This window comes from Chelonoidis abingdonii, chromosome 2 (genome assembly GCF_003597395.2).
Source record: "Chelonoidis abingdonii isolate Lonesome George chromosome 2, CheloAbing_2.0, whole genome shotgun sequence".
Lineage (NCBI taxonomy): Eukaryota > Metazoa > Chordata > Testudines > Testudinidae > Chelonoidis > Chelonoidis abingdonii.
The window spans coordinates 245,919,915-245,934,025 of NC_133770.1; positions in this window are offsets into that span (position 1 = coordinate 245,919,915).

Below are 14,111 nucleotides of genomic sequence, written 5' to 3' on the forward strand. Positions count from 1 at the left end.
ACCCTGAAGAGAGGTAAAGGAAGGAGCACTTGAGAGGGACTGAAAGGCATATAAAGAACAGCTCACTCACTACCTGCAACATTTGCACTATTTAGGGAAGTTTCTAAGGCACCTCTTGAAAGTACGTTCCCAAAATGTGTCCATAGGGATAGATATATTAGCCCCTCATTAGCTAAGACAAAAAGAGGTGTGGGTCAGCACCTGACGGATTCCCCATTTTAGAGTTAAGAAGTTTTTATGGTTATGATGTAAACTTGGGTGTCCATTCAAGGTTTCTGGTTGTATTGTAAGAGTCAATGTGAAAAAAACATGAGACTGGATCATCTGAGCAAAAAGCCTGTGACAGTGGCACATAATACACTGTAATTCAGTCAGTCACTGGTTCAGAAACTATTCTTTGTTAGCTGAAACAAGGTCAGATGATATATTTGTTTTGTGAGCACATCACACTGTGGAGTGATCTGGACACAAGTCAGCTAAACCAAAGGTACTTGAAATACATCACTCTAATAATTAATATACATTTTTAGGCAATTAGTAATAGGAATGGGGATTGTCACCTTATCACCTTAGGTCAGTTTACACAACATACACAGATTCAGGGCTGACCACGACTTTAATGGAAGACTACTGAGGACCAAGCTGCTGCAAGGAGTACTAATAGTTTATAGATGATACATTTCCCTTTTAGTCACTGCTAGGAGGCACTATTGATGGAGACAACCTCTTTCAGCCAAAACTAAAAGTAGCCTCATGTATAGTACAAGTTTGTAGCTTTATAAATTGCTGTATAATTGCAAATGGTTGTTAAATTGCCTCATACCTGTTCTCTAGAAAGTACATCAAAAAAGTCTCTGTCCCGTATAGCTACAAAGAAACTTTGAGAACACAAACTGATGTATTCATGTCTGCATGAATCTTCAGAGACTCTGAAACAATAGTTCTGAAAAGTATAAATTTAGCCCTTTGTTCTCAACTAAGTATTTAACAGTGAAGTCTAATGACCGTTTCAGTGTAACCTTTAACTTCTTAGTTGCTGTGATGGTTTTTGCTCCTTGGGAGTGTTGTCTGGTGGTCAGGGTTTAGGACCTTTGACCTGCAGAGGGGGTTTTGAAGGGTGGCCCAGATATCCCACTCCACAGGGTTCCAGCCCCACGCCCTATGATGGCGACAAAAGGGTTTTTACACCCAGGAGCACATTAAACCTGCTCTCCCTGGGCCACTTCCTACCACTCCTCTATTGTCCACAGTTCACCGTCTGTACAGCAAAGCATGAAGGAGATCAACTCACCATAGGGTGCCTCTTCATGGCCAGGCATGGCATGGTAAATCTCTCCCTCTTGGAGTGGTGTCTGCCTCCTCTCACACCTTGGTCCTCCAGCCAGTTTAGCTTTGAGTCTCTCTGGTTTAGGGGTAGTCCATAAACAAAACAAGGAGAATTAACACAAATAAACTGAGTCCATATGAAGGAGTGTGGAGGGGAACGCCCTCATCTCAGGGTGCATTTGAAGCAGGCCTTCCCTTCCCACAGGGAGGGACTGTTGGGCAATTGTAGGGAGTGATCCTGCCATCCCTCAGCTTTTTTCTCAGGAGCTGCAAGTTGCAGGTGTGCTCTCTTACCTGCCCCCAAGTGAGGTGTTCTGCTCCCTTTTAACTCTTCCTCCAGCCTCCGCATCTCTTGCAGGTCTGACGGGGCAGGATTGGCTCAGCCCAGAACAGCTCCTTAACCCCTTGTTGCCCACTGTGTGGTTTGTATACCCCATCACAGTTGCTGATCATTTTAGAAGAACCATGCTAATAGGTTTCTCCAACTTTATTGTACGTAGTGGAAAATATGGAGGTTGGGATGCACTCTGTTAGCTGGTTGCTGGTGTGGGGCACCAGAGATTCAAATCTTCCTCCTCCCCACTGTTAGCACCAGCCCTGCCAAAAAGGGGGAAGAAAATGGAGATATATCCTGTCCCTATTAACAAAAACCTCAGCTGACTCAAGTCCATAGTTTCTGCCTTTTCTTAGATGACAAATCTCCCAGCTGTCCCTTACTCAGCTATCCAGTTCTCCTGCCAACTTCTACAGCTGTGTTGTTCATTGTCAATACACAGATCTGCAATATACTGAAAATTCTGGAGAATCATAACTTAAATTTAATTTTATATCAAAATAAATAATGAATGATGTACTAGTTGTATTGGGCTGGGAGGCAGTAAAGGGGAAAAGACTTCAGAAAGGGAGTTACTCATAATCCTGAGGTCCTTGCTGAATAATTTTCAGCTCCCTATCACATAATTTAGGTCTAATAAGCCTGACAGGGTGTTGCATAAAACCAAGATTCTGACCACTTATGGTTAGAAGCCCATGGCATTTTTCACAGTACTAGGGGTGTTAACCGACGGCTTCTGGCCAAAATCTAATTGAAATGATCATATTGTCTTATCAAACTTCCTTATGCATTTTCACTTTGATATGGTGTTCTTCCTCACCCCTTGTCCTAAATTTTGCATTGTGTCATAGACATTGTTAAACAGCAGTCACATACAACCTCAAATCCAGAGGTATGATTGTTTTTAAAATGGTATTGTCCTCAAAGACACACAGTATTTGTTTTCTTTACATTCATAATAATCAACTGTCCATAATCCACAATGCTGTTAATGAGTCCTCCTTTTTTTCTCTGTCAGGACTAAATAATCATGTGGCTGAATCTCATTTCCCTTCAGTTAAACATTTCCAAGTTACAAGTTCTTCTCTTGGACAAGAGGAGCACTGCTAACCACAACTCCATCACCTGCCTCCAGTCAGAACGCCCACTGGCATCAATTGTCCATGACCTAGCCATCATCCTATACTGTTCTTCCTCATCTTCTGTTTCTGAAAAGCTGCATATCACCACCTATACTGTGACGTTGCACTCCATATGTTTTATGGAAATATGTTTATAAGCGTGAATATGATGTAACTGGCATATGCTTCATGCAAAAGGTCTCTAGTAAGGTATTGTTACAAAGCTTATAGTCTACTAAGTATGTACATCCTATTTGTATGAATGTATCATTCTTGTATCTGAAGCTAGAAATATAAACTATTACTCTGAAGTCCTATTGTAACTAGGCAAAGTGTGGGCCGTTAATGGTGGCTTGGAATCTTGATGGCTCCCATTAACTAGGACAATTGGTTGTAAATGGCTCTGTTTATTCGTAAGTCTTCTTGTATCCGTGGGTGCCAGCCACTGAGTAATGAAGTCTCACAGGACATGTGAACATGTCACATGATACCGGAATCCATCTTAAACCTGGTGCTTTTCCATTTAGAAGGAAGGGTGGAAACCCGGCGAGCGAGACAAAGGATTCCCGCCTTGTGCCAAAGCTATAAAAGGGGGTGGAGCAGGACAAAGGAGGCTGGCAGTCATGAGAAAACCCCTGCTTACCACCTGAGATGTCTGCCGGAATTAACAAGAACTGTACCAGGGGAAAGGATTGGGCCCAGACTAAGAATGAGTCTAGTCTGTGAAATAAGCTTATTGGAATATCTCTGAGGGTGAGATTTACCTGTATTCAGTTTCTTAAATGTATTAGGCTTAGACTTGCATGTTTTGTTTTATTTTGCTTGGTAACTTACTTTGTTCTGTCTGTTATTATTTGAAACCATTAAATCCTACTTTTTATACTTAATAAAATCATTTTTGTTTATTAATTAACCCAGAGTAAGTAATTAATAGCTGTGCATATGTCTCTATCAGTGTTATAGAGCGCAGGCAATTTATGAGTTTACCCATATAAGCCTTACACAAAGTAAAACAGATTTATTTGGGGTTTGAGTCCCATTGGGAACTGGGTGTTTGGGTGCTGGAGATAGGTGACTTGCTGAGTGGTTTTTGGTTAAAGTCTGCAGCTTTAGGGGGGTGAACCAGACCCAGGTCTGTGTTGCAGCAGATTAATGTGTTTGGCTCAACAAGGCAGGGTTCTGAAGTCCCAAGCTGGCAGGAAAAATGGGCTCAGAGGTAATTTCAGCACATCAGGCGACAGTCCCAGGAGGGTCTCTGTGACCAAACCAGTCACACATACACATACTTATAAAAGCCCCTACCTTGGCTCCCTATCTGCAGAAATCTTCATACATACCTTCATCTCCCCTGGCCTTGAGTACTTCATTTTCTTTCTTTCTGACCTCCTCAATGTTCTGGTGTCTGGACTTCAGCATGTGAAGAATGCTGCTACCTGAATCCTTGAGTGTGGAGATGTCTGACCTATCCGAGTCCTCAGAAAATTCTACCAATTCCCCATACATTTTAAAATAAAAATTATTTTCCTCTTTGGTTTTAAACTCCAGCTTGGATTTTCTCTAGTTTACATGACAGAATTTGTATCTCCACATTCCATCTATTTGTGTAAAAGTATGATGCAGGATGTTGAAGCACAGGAGAAGGGAAAATGCTTCCCCTTAGGAATAAGGAAGAACTTTGAATTCCAACCACAGCCCCTTTGTCTGATTGAGGGAAGAGCACTTCCAATTTGTATTTCTTTTCCTTTATTTTTTTTCCTCATCATTATTTGCTCTTTACCTTCTTCTTTGCAGTAAAATTCAAGCAAATGGCCATAAATCCATCTGACTTGTGCTCTGAAAAACTTTGCTCTTATTTTTTATCACAAAATTCAACACTGAACTCCTTTAAGGAGGCCTATGTCTGTTTGGATCTCGCCTCTTCTGTGCCCCTCACCCTACCTTTAACTGTCTAGCACTCATGCATCACACAGTGAGAGATACCAAGGCATCCCCTACACTCTCATTCTCTGCTGCATGCATACTCCTTCTCTCAAGCCAGCTTTTACGTGACTGGCCAGTCTAGACTGAAGCTGTGGCCCTGCTGGTCAGGAGCTATTTGGGAAAAGCAAGTTCCAGCACTTGAGAGGGGAACACTTTCAACTCTACAAGAGGCCATGTCATAAACAGATAAGAAAAGTTAATAGCACAGAAGTACTTTATATCTCTTTGACTGTAAAGGGTTAACAAGTTCAGTAAGCCTGGCTGTCACCTGACCAGAGGACCAATCAGGAGACAGGATACTTTCAAATCTTGAGGGAGGGAAGTTTCTGTGTGTGCTGTTAGTTTTTGGTTGTTGTTCACTCTGGGGGCTCAGAGGGATCAGACGTGCAACCAGGTTTCTCTCCAATCTCCCTGATACAGGTTCTTATAAGTTCAAAATAGTGAGTACTAGATAGATAAAGCGAGTTAGGCTTATGTTTGTTTTCTTTATTTGCAAATGTGCATTTGGCTGGAAGGAGTTTAATTGTGTATTTGGCTGAAAGGAGTTCAAATTTGTATTTTTGCTGAAAGGGAGGCCACACTGCCTCACTAACGAGGGCTACCCATCCTTTGTATACTGTAGCTCTCAGTTTTAACTGAGCACTTGAACTTATTGCTTTTGCCTCAGTGTTCATTCCCTTGTTGGGGGCAGAATATCCATATTGTATTAATGGTTTTGGATTCTGTTTCACAGCATTCCAATTTAGTTTAGCATGATGTATTCAATAACCATGTCTACCGTCTTAATTATTCTATAAAGAGGGCTCCATCAGCATTTGACCTTCCACAGCATTCCAGCCATTCCCAGGGCACATCATTGACTCCAGCTCTGAGTTAAATGATTAGGCAGGCTGTGCTTCAGTAGACAGCAATGGGTGTACAATATCAGAGGAGTGTCAAGTTCGATGGGTACAGATGTGCGGGAGGTTTCAAGGCCCATGGTTTGGAAGTGCACCACAAAGAACCACTTGCCTGGTATCTATTTAACCTTTGGTTTGGTTTACTGGTTTAACTGGAATTTAAGTAAAAGTTTAATGTGGTCAGAGGCCTTTAACTATATTGATATGTGTCACAAGTCTGTTTCTCAGCCATAAGGGGTGGAGTGAAGGGTTGCACAGTTTTTGATTGAAGATAGAATTATTTTTCAAGCTCCCTGTCTATTACTATTTAAACTTAGTTTGTGGCTTGGCTCTCTCTCAAATTCTTTGTTCACTAAACTTCTAGTTGCTTCTGTTGAAAACAGCCTTTTCAATTCAAATGTTTTAAGAAAGTTTAGAAAATGTTCTGGTATGTATTAAAAAGTAACAGATATTCCCTAGCTTTCCACCCTTGTATCGTCCATGTAAAGTGAAAGGCAATAATACCCCAAATTAACTTCTAGATAAATTTTATTTTAGATATGGTCTTAACTTTACCCGGGTTATGTGGAGTGGTGATCTGGTCTAGAAGTATCAGTTTTCAACTACGCTGAATTATTTAGAAAAAATACAAGCTGACGTTTAGCAAAAGACAGATGAAATAGAACTCTTATTAAAAAAATACTCATATAAATTGTCATTATGGATCAAATGAACCAAGCTATGATTTAAATTTTCAACATTGATTATTAGAGTTTTTGGACAACGATTAATGTGGTGTACTAAACTAGTCTGAGTTTAAACTGATTAGCAGGTTTTATATTTTTGAAAAATATATAGCAAATAGCCAATCTAATCAAAGTAGATCAAGCTATACTCATGGAGATTCTTTTAACGATGAAAGATACTACATTTATAAAGACCGTTTTTTCTGCACGTTTAAATAGATTTTATATTCTATGAATAATAAAAGTTTAAGACTGGCAAAATAGCCATAGTCTACAACCTATATAGGAAAAGACTTTGATTAGAGTAAAATTACACAAAAACGTGTCATTAAAAGGCATTGGACAGACATAAAACCTAACCTTTTGAGCTGAAGAATACTTAATATTCTCTTCATGATCATGCAAGGGGAAATTCTTAGCTATGGAATAGGTATTTTCCTGTTAAGCAGGCTATTTCATCAATGATTTATTCCTGGGATGTAATAGGTCGTTTAAAATGGTGGTTTAAAAGTTAGGCCTTTTTTGTTTAATTTTCTCACAGGCAGTTGGTAATTATCATGGTCCTGCAGTTTCTCTGGAATGCTGTGGAGGGTCAAATGCCAATGGAACCCTGCTTTATAGGGTAATTAAGACAGTAGACATGGTTATTAAATACATCATGCTAAACTAAACTGGAATGCTGTGAAATAAAATCCAAAATCATAAATAAAATGTGGGTACTCTAGTGAAGGGGGGGAGTCTTATACAATCATATTTGCAGGAAACAGCTCGGCTGAATCACAGCTGAAATTCTGCTGTTTAAGTAGCTGCAGACTTGCTAAATGTTCTAAGAATATTTTTAAACCAAAAATAAAAGCAAATGTGCTCTGAGTGCACAGAAATCTAGTAGAGTAATCAAAATTCAACATCATAGTGCTCAGTATATCTAAAGAATGTGAAAATACTCTACAATGAATAGAACCTTCTGTATTCTTAATTACCATGCATCATGTGCTGGAAAATATGTAGCATAACTGGATGACGGATGTAAGTTTAATGTGAATAACAAATGAAGTTTGGAGAATCCTTTAGAAAGTATCATGGGACAATATGCTCTTTTTAAAGTCTTACCCAAGTATAGTTTAGCTGCATCGTTCATATCTTTGTGAATCTTTGTGTTTTTATATGTTATAGGTCACATATAGGGACACTCTAAGACTCTTGTTTGGGGAGGGTTGAAAACTAAGCTTGTTTTCAGGGATTGTTCTACACAGATCATGCTAAGCGGTGCTGAAAGGTAAAATATTGTAACTTATAAAGATATTACGCTTCCCAAAAATGGATGGTTAACTTGTGCTTTCATATATATATATACTGTAAAGATAAGGTAATTTAATTTCTTTCCAGAAAATTTTGATGAGTATACAAAAATGGTGGGAAATTGGCTTCAGAAAATTAGCGCAACTAAATCAAATAAAATCCCTAAAATGCATATTGTGATTTGTCCATGTGATCCATATTGTGTTGTTCTTGCTTACAGATTGGAAGTTTATACATGCATGTTTACTGGCAAATTCATTGCATCACTAGGAAAAGAAAAAGGACCATTCTTAAAAAAAAAAAAATATTTCCAATTCTAGCTGTAAAACTGGAAGCCAAAATGTGTAGTTGACAGGCAGAAAGCCAGCTGACTTTAGATCACTAGCCTTTCCATCAGATCAATCTTCCTATTTCCACATGGAACACATTTTAAGCTAACAATGTGTAGTTTGGCAAAGGAATTGTTTTTCTTTGGCATAGAGCAGTTGTCTCGTTTCTTTAAAAAAAAAGTATTTTTTGCCTTCTTATATATACAGTGCATGTCGACATTCTTTTGAACTTTTAGTTACATCAAAAAAGCTTTACTTATACAATTATATTCTGGTTATTCTATTTTTATGTGCATAAATGTTGAAAAATTACATTTAATTCATCTGTACACTGGGTAGTGTAGCCTATCCAATTTTCAGTGTTTACTTAAATACATGTTTAGATGTATATAAAAATGTTGATTAAACTACATGACCACAGCCTCTTCCCTTAAAACAGTAATATAAGTAAGTCTCAATTGATAGAGAAGTATTTTCAGAATGGATATAGACTGTGAGAAAAAAGCAGGAAAGAATCTGATCATTTTGCTCTCGCTCCAAAAACTGGCCATTTTAGCCAAAACGTATTTATAGCACAAAAAAGCAGTAGAATGGAATGCTACTTATTCAAACATTTGCAGTTGATTTATTCATTCCTGGCTACTTCCACAGAAAACTCAGAAAAGCAGAAATGCAAATTTTCAGACATTGGTTCCACATGAAATGGGACAGACCACTGCACCAGCTACTGTTGTGAGACCAGATAAAGCTACTGCTGCCTACACATAAAGAGAGCCATTAAGGAGAAGTTGTTTATTTCTGCTTCTGCAGAAATCATAAACACCAGCCATGAGTCTGACAGCACAAGCTGTGCTGCAGTAAATTCTAGTACTTTGCTGGCCATTCTAAGCTGCCCCGTAAAAGTTACTGTAGCTAAATCCCATATACATTTCATGAAATAATCCTGCTCTGAAGATGGTATCATATTCATGCACAGCAGGGTGTGCAAATGCCTATAAATCAAAATGTAGAATCTGAAATATCTATAAAAAAAAATCTGTGCAAATTTAACCATGACCCTTTGCCAGACAATAGGCCTTCATATGCTTTGCAGTTTAGCAGACACCAAGGAATTTTGTTTGGAAGTGATAGCTACTGTCTATGTAATATTTAGGACCTATTCATGGAGCATCTGGCAGAAAATAAAAGGGTTTCCTCCTCTAACATATGCTAAAGAAGGATGCGGTCCTGTGCCTGCTCCTCCTCTTCTGACTTTTTGCAAATAGCACAACATAAGAGACAGTTGTTTCTGGCTGCCCTGCTGCCTGTCATGGCTGTCAACTGAAATCCCATGAATTATTGCTCTTCCAGATGTAAGAGATTTCCAGGCTGCCTTAAACTGCCTGTGGTTTGTGGTACTGGAGAGGAGAGAAACGAGATTAAACTTCATCTCATCAATGCAATCTGAAAAGATCACACAGAGGACTAATAATCACAGCTTTTTCATTCCAGAGCCGGACCTAAGAGCTGCGTGTTTTTGTTTCAGGGTTATGTCACATTAAGCTTGTTGGAAGACATTGATTAAGGTCAAACAATGTTTGAGGAAGATCAAGAATAAAAAATTTAAGTCTGTGTTGCTGCATACATTTTGCATTCTCCAAAAAGTGTCATGCATTATTTTAGCTAGCTGAAAAGGAATGGAGTGTGAGCTGAGTTTTATAAGTCTAAATTGTTAGCACTTCTTAGCACAAGCTTCATATGAAAGACAAAAAGAGAAAACATTCACTGAAAATTATGACTCTAATGTTATAATTCAGAGGAAGCAGTCATCAAAAATACACTTTTTCTTGTCTGTAAAGGTCTGTGGTATTTTTGATTCCTTGATTTTTTTATGATTCCCTGATGTATCTTGTTTGTGCCAGCTACACTGGCTTTCAGAGTTTCAGAGGTAATCTGAATGTTTCATAGTTGGTAAATGATACTTATTTATGCACTGTTTAGTTAAACATTTTTCAAAGTGTGCAACTATAACCTCAAATAAGTTAATATATATCAGCAGGTTCAAAATGTTGGGTACCAATTGAACCAAAGGTTTTCATAACTGTTTCCAGAATTCTTCTGAAAATAAATTATGACCACTTCCACTCTATACTGTTTAAGTCCTGAGGGAGCAAACTTAAATAAGTCATTACGTTTTCATTCTCTTTGATAAAACAAAAACCAAAAAAAAAAAAACCCACACCGCACCTGGAAATTATAATTTAAATAACAGTTGTGACACAATCTAATATAATGCTTGAAAACGTGAGCATTGTAGAATAGTTACTGTTAGAACTTGGTGTTAATTAAATCAAGACAAGTTGAAAGGCCTCTGACATTTTGCTTTAGCCCTATTAGCAAAATATTAATTACAGATAAGGAAAATATGTTGCCTAAAGAACACCTGGAAATAATTGACAAATGTGTGTGACTTAGATCAGAACATAATTGCCCTGATTCGACCTATGTAGCTTTTTCGAAAACTGACGTAGCTTGTTTAAGTAATAGCGTTGGCTACCAGATGTAAAACCTCCCAGGCTAGCTTCCTTTTCCATTTGAGCTCAAGCATCTCACAAAGGCTCACTAATGTGAGGGAATACCAGTAAAATAGTGATGAAAACCATAGGTGCAAATGTCTGCAAGTGGATCACATGAAAGCATTTACTGCTTTTCAGGCATGTGGAAAAGAGCCCTTCATTGAAAATGCATTAATTATTTTACACTGGTTTTCCTCAGTCTTTTTTTTGCTAAGGGATGCAAGTGAAAGATTACAGCTGAAAAAATGATCATCATACTTGAGGTAGGCTCACAGAGTCTTTTCTTATGTTCTGTGTGAAGTTGTCTTGAACTGAAACCTCTGCTCCTTAAGGATTAAGGGATTGAAAAGCAAAGACTGAAGCTGCTGTAATTTAAACCCAGTGATTCTCTAGCACAAAGGTGCAAAATGGACTAAGCCAATCTGCTTCTTTGCTAGTTCAGCTAAGAAATAATTTTACCTTTTGAAAGTTTGGTACTATTAACATTCAAAAGGTGTCATTATCTTTAGAGCATTTTTTTCTCTTTAACATGAGATCAGAGCTGTGAGACACTGAAAAGGTGGACATGGTTTCAAATCGCAGTTTACCGCATCTCTGAAAAATTCCAGCTGTGTGATGTACAGATAAATCTTAAACATAAATTTCATCAATGAATGCCACTGAGGTGGGTTTTCTTGTCTATAAAGGTATCTTGTCTTCATAAATGCTTGTACAGCAGTTTTTGGTTGCTATTTAAAAAGGTTTTAAATTACTAAAGAGTCATGGAAAGTATCATATGAAACAAACTGTGTTCCAAGGACCGTGTCTGTGTGCAAGAGAAGAAGGAGCATTATGTTATAGGACAGATAATTAATACATTCACTAGACAGAAGAAATCCATTTAATTACATGGTAACTGATTGCAGGTTCTGAGTTTCAGTAACAAAATGACTGAATTCACATTTCAGGATTGTTTGTTTTTTTTTAACTTTGTCATGGAGATACAGTACCTAATCCTAATCAAATCAAATAAAAACTGCTTTGCAAATATTCCCAATGGAATAGCAGTGTATCCAACAAAAAAGGTTCAACCAGCATTGTAGTTTGGGCTCTCTAGCATCGTAGTGACCTGTTTTTGATTCCTGGATCTGGTGCTTCATTTACAGACTGGAAGTGGCTGGGAGACACTGTGGAGAGTAGTATGCTCCACTCATGAGAATGAAGTACCTCCAGCTCTCTCGATCAAGTGACCTGTCTGACCAATTTAGGGGTGACATTAATGGGCCCCGAAGTGAGTTCCATTTAGTCCTCTACATTTCCAGAGTGCTACAGCTCCCCTTTTTTTCTCTACACACAGCTCCAATTCGTGGCAACCTATGTTCTGGCAGAGGATTTTTCTTCCCCGGGGAAAAACTTAAACATGTCATCATCTGATGTATGTAGAAGCATACTAGCCAAGGAATAATTTTAGACATTAAAGCTATTTGTACCTTACCTGGAATACACTGTAAGGTTTTAGTTTTGGGTGGGAAAAACTTACATAAAATCATAGAATATCAGGGTTGGAAGGGAACTCAGGAGGTCAGATAGTCCAACCCCCTGCTCAAAGCAGGACCAGTTCACAACTAAATCATCCCATCCCGGGCTGTTGAGCCTGACCTTAAAAACCTCTAAGGAAGGTTTCCACCACCACCTCCCTAGGTAACCCATTCCAGTGCTTCACCACCCTCCTCATGAAAAAGTTTTCCTAATATCCAACCTAAACCTCCCACACTGCAACTTGAGACCATTAATCCTTGTACTGCCATCTGCTCCCACTGAGAACAGTCTAGATTCATCCTCTTTGGAACTCCCTTTCAGGGATAGTTGAAGGCTGCTATCAAATCCCCCCTAATTCTTCTTTTCTGCAGACTAAATAAGCCCAGTGCACTCAGCCTCTCCTCAGAAATCATGCTGGGAGCTGTGTCCCCCCCACTCTGTTCCTCTCTCCCACTGAACACTGCTGCCCGCTGCCCCATCAGCTGTCAGTGGTAGGTGACGTGACGTCTGCTCTGATATGTGTGAAGATCGCAAAGCCCTCTAGGTTCCTTCCCAAAGCAGACTTGTTCTCAGTGACGCAGCTGCTTGCTCTGTTCCCAGGAGCCCAGCACCGTGTGTGAGGGGCAGAGTGAGGTGCGACACGCAGTACCCACCACATTGTGAGCACTGCCAGGATACAAATAATACCAGTACAGAGGGTTCTGTGTGCTGGGTACTGTTCGCAACCTCCAGGACCAGGCACTGTTCTCTGTGTGCTAGGTGCTGCTGGGGCAGTGTTCTCCATGTGCTGCCTGGGACCTCCAGTGCCAGGTGCTATACATAAGTGGTTACACATTTGTGTTTGTAAATGCTACCTTGTCAGTACTTTAAACTGACCTGTTTAAACTGTGCCCTGCTGTTTATCCATACTTTTGGTGTGGAGCTGGCAACCAGCAGTAGTGTGAGCTTTCCAGCACTTCTCATTCATAACCTCAAAGCCTAAATTGAAGGACCACCCTCTCTACAGACAGAAACAATTCATTTTCCATATTCACTGCTCTTCTCATGAGGGGAAAAAACTGCCAGTCTTGCCAAATTGTGTTAAATGATAAAGGATGAGTTAGTTTTATCATATGGGCAGCTGACACAAAACTCTTTTTCACTTATCTTAGGTTGGACTGGAACTGAGTTCAGAGATGAAAGGTCAGTTCTTTATCCACTAAGCCCTCTAGATATTCCAAAATCCCCAGTACATTACAAATTTGAACAGTTTAAGCTGTCTTAAATAAAGAATCTCTTCTCAAGGTGAAGTATACAGTGTATATAGATACAGAGCAGAAGAAACATGTGAAGGTCATATATGTGACCGTTTAACGGCAAAAGTTTTATTTATTGTCTGGAGTCCAGTTTATAGGGGTTAATGAAAAAGCAAGCTAAAAAAATCAAGGAATCTGTACAATGTTGACTACCTAAACAAAATTTGTTCTGAGACTCATTTTTAAAGGCAGAACCTACTTCCAAGCTTTATAGAATTTTGGTTACGTAGTTATAAAGTATCTTCTGCTTGTTCCAATAAGCCTGAGAGAGTTTGACTGGATGATACCTTTGAAAAGAACAGGTTCTTAATATTAATTTTTAAATAAGTATTTCCTTCCATGATATCTGCTCATTTTGCTGCTATATTTAAAGAACCTGTAGGCTACAATCACCTTGCGTTTAGGGCTTGATTATACTTGCATTCAAATCAATGGAAAAAATCCTGGTGCAGGCTCAAATCTTTAAGTCTTTTGTAGCCTCCTATATTTTATTTTGTAGCCTATTGTAGCCTAAAATTCATGTTGGAGAATTCTAGCTGTTAAGCACTAGTAATTTACATTTCATATATATATATGCGACTGGATAGCGTAGTGGTTAAGAGCGCCGCCCTTTGATACGGGAGACCGCCCTTTGATACGAGAGACTGGGGTTCAAATCCCGGTTGGTACCCAACTTTCCAGTAGGGGTCCTTGGGCAAAAGACCCCCTAACGCTTCAGCTGCCTACCTCA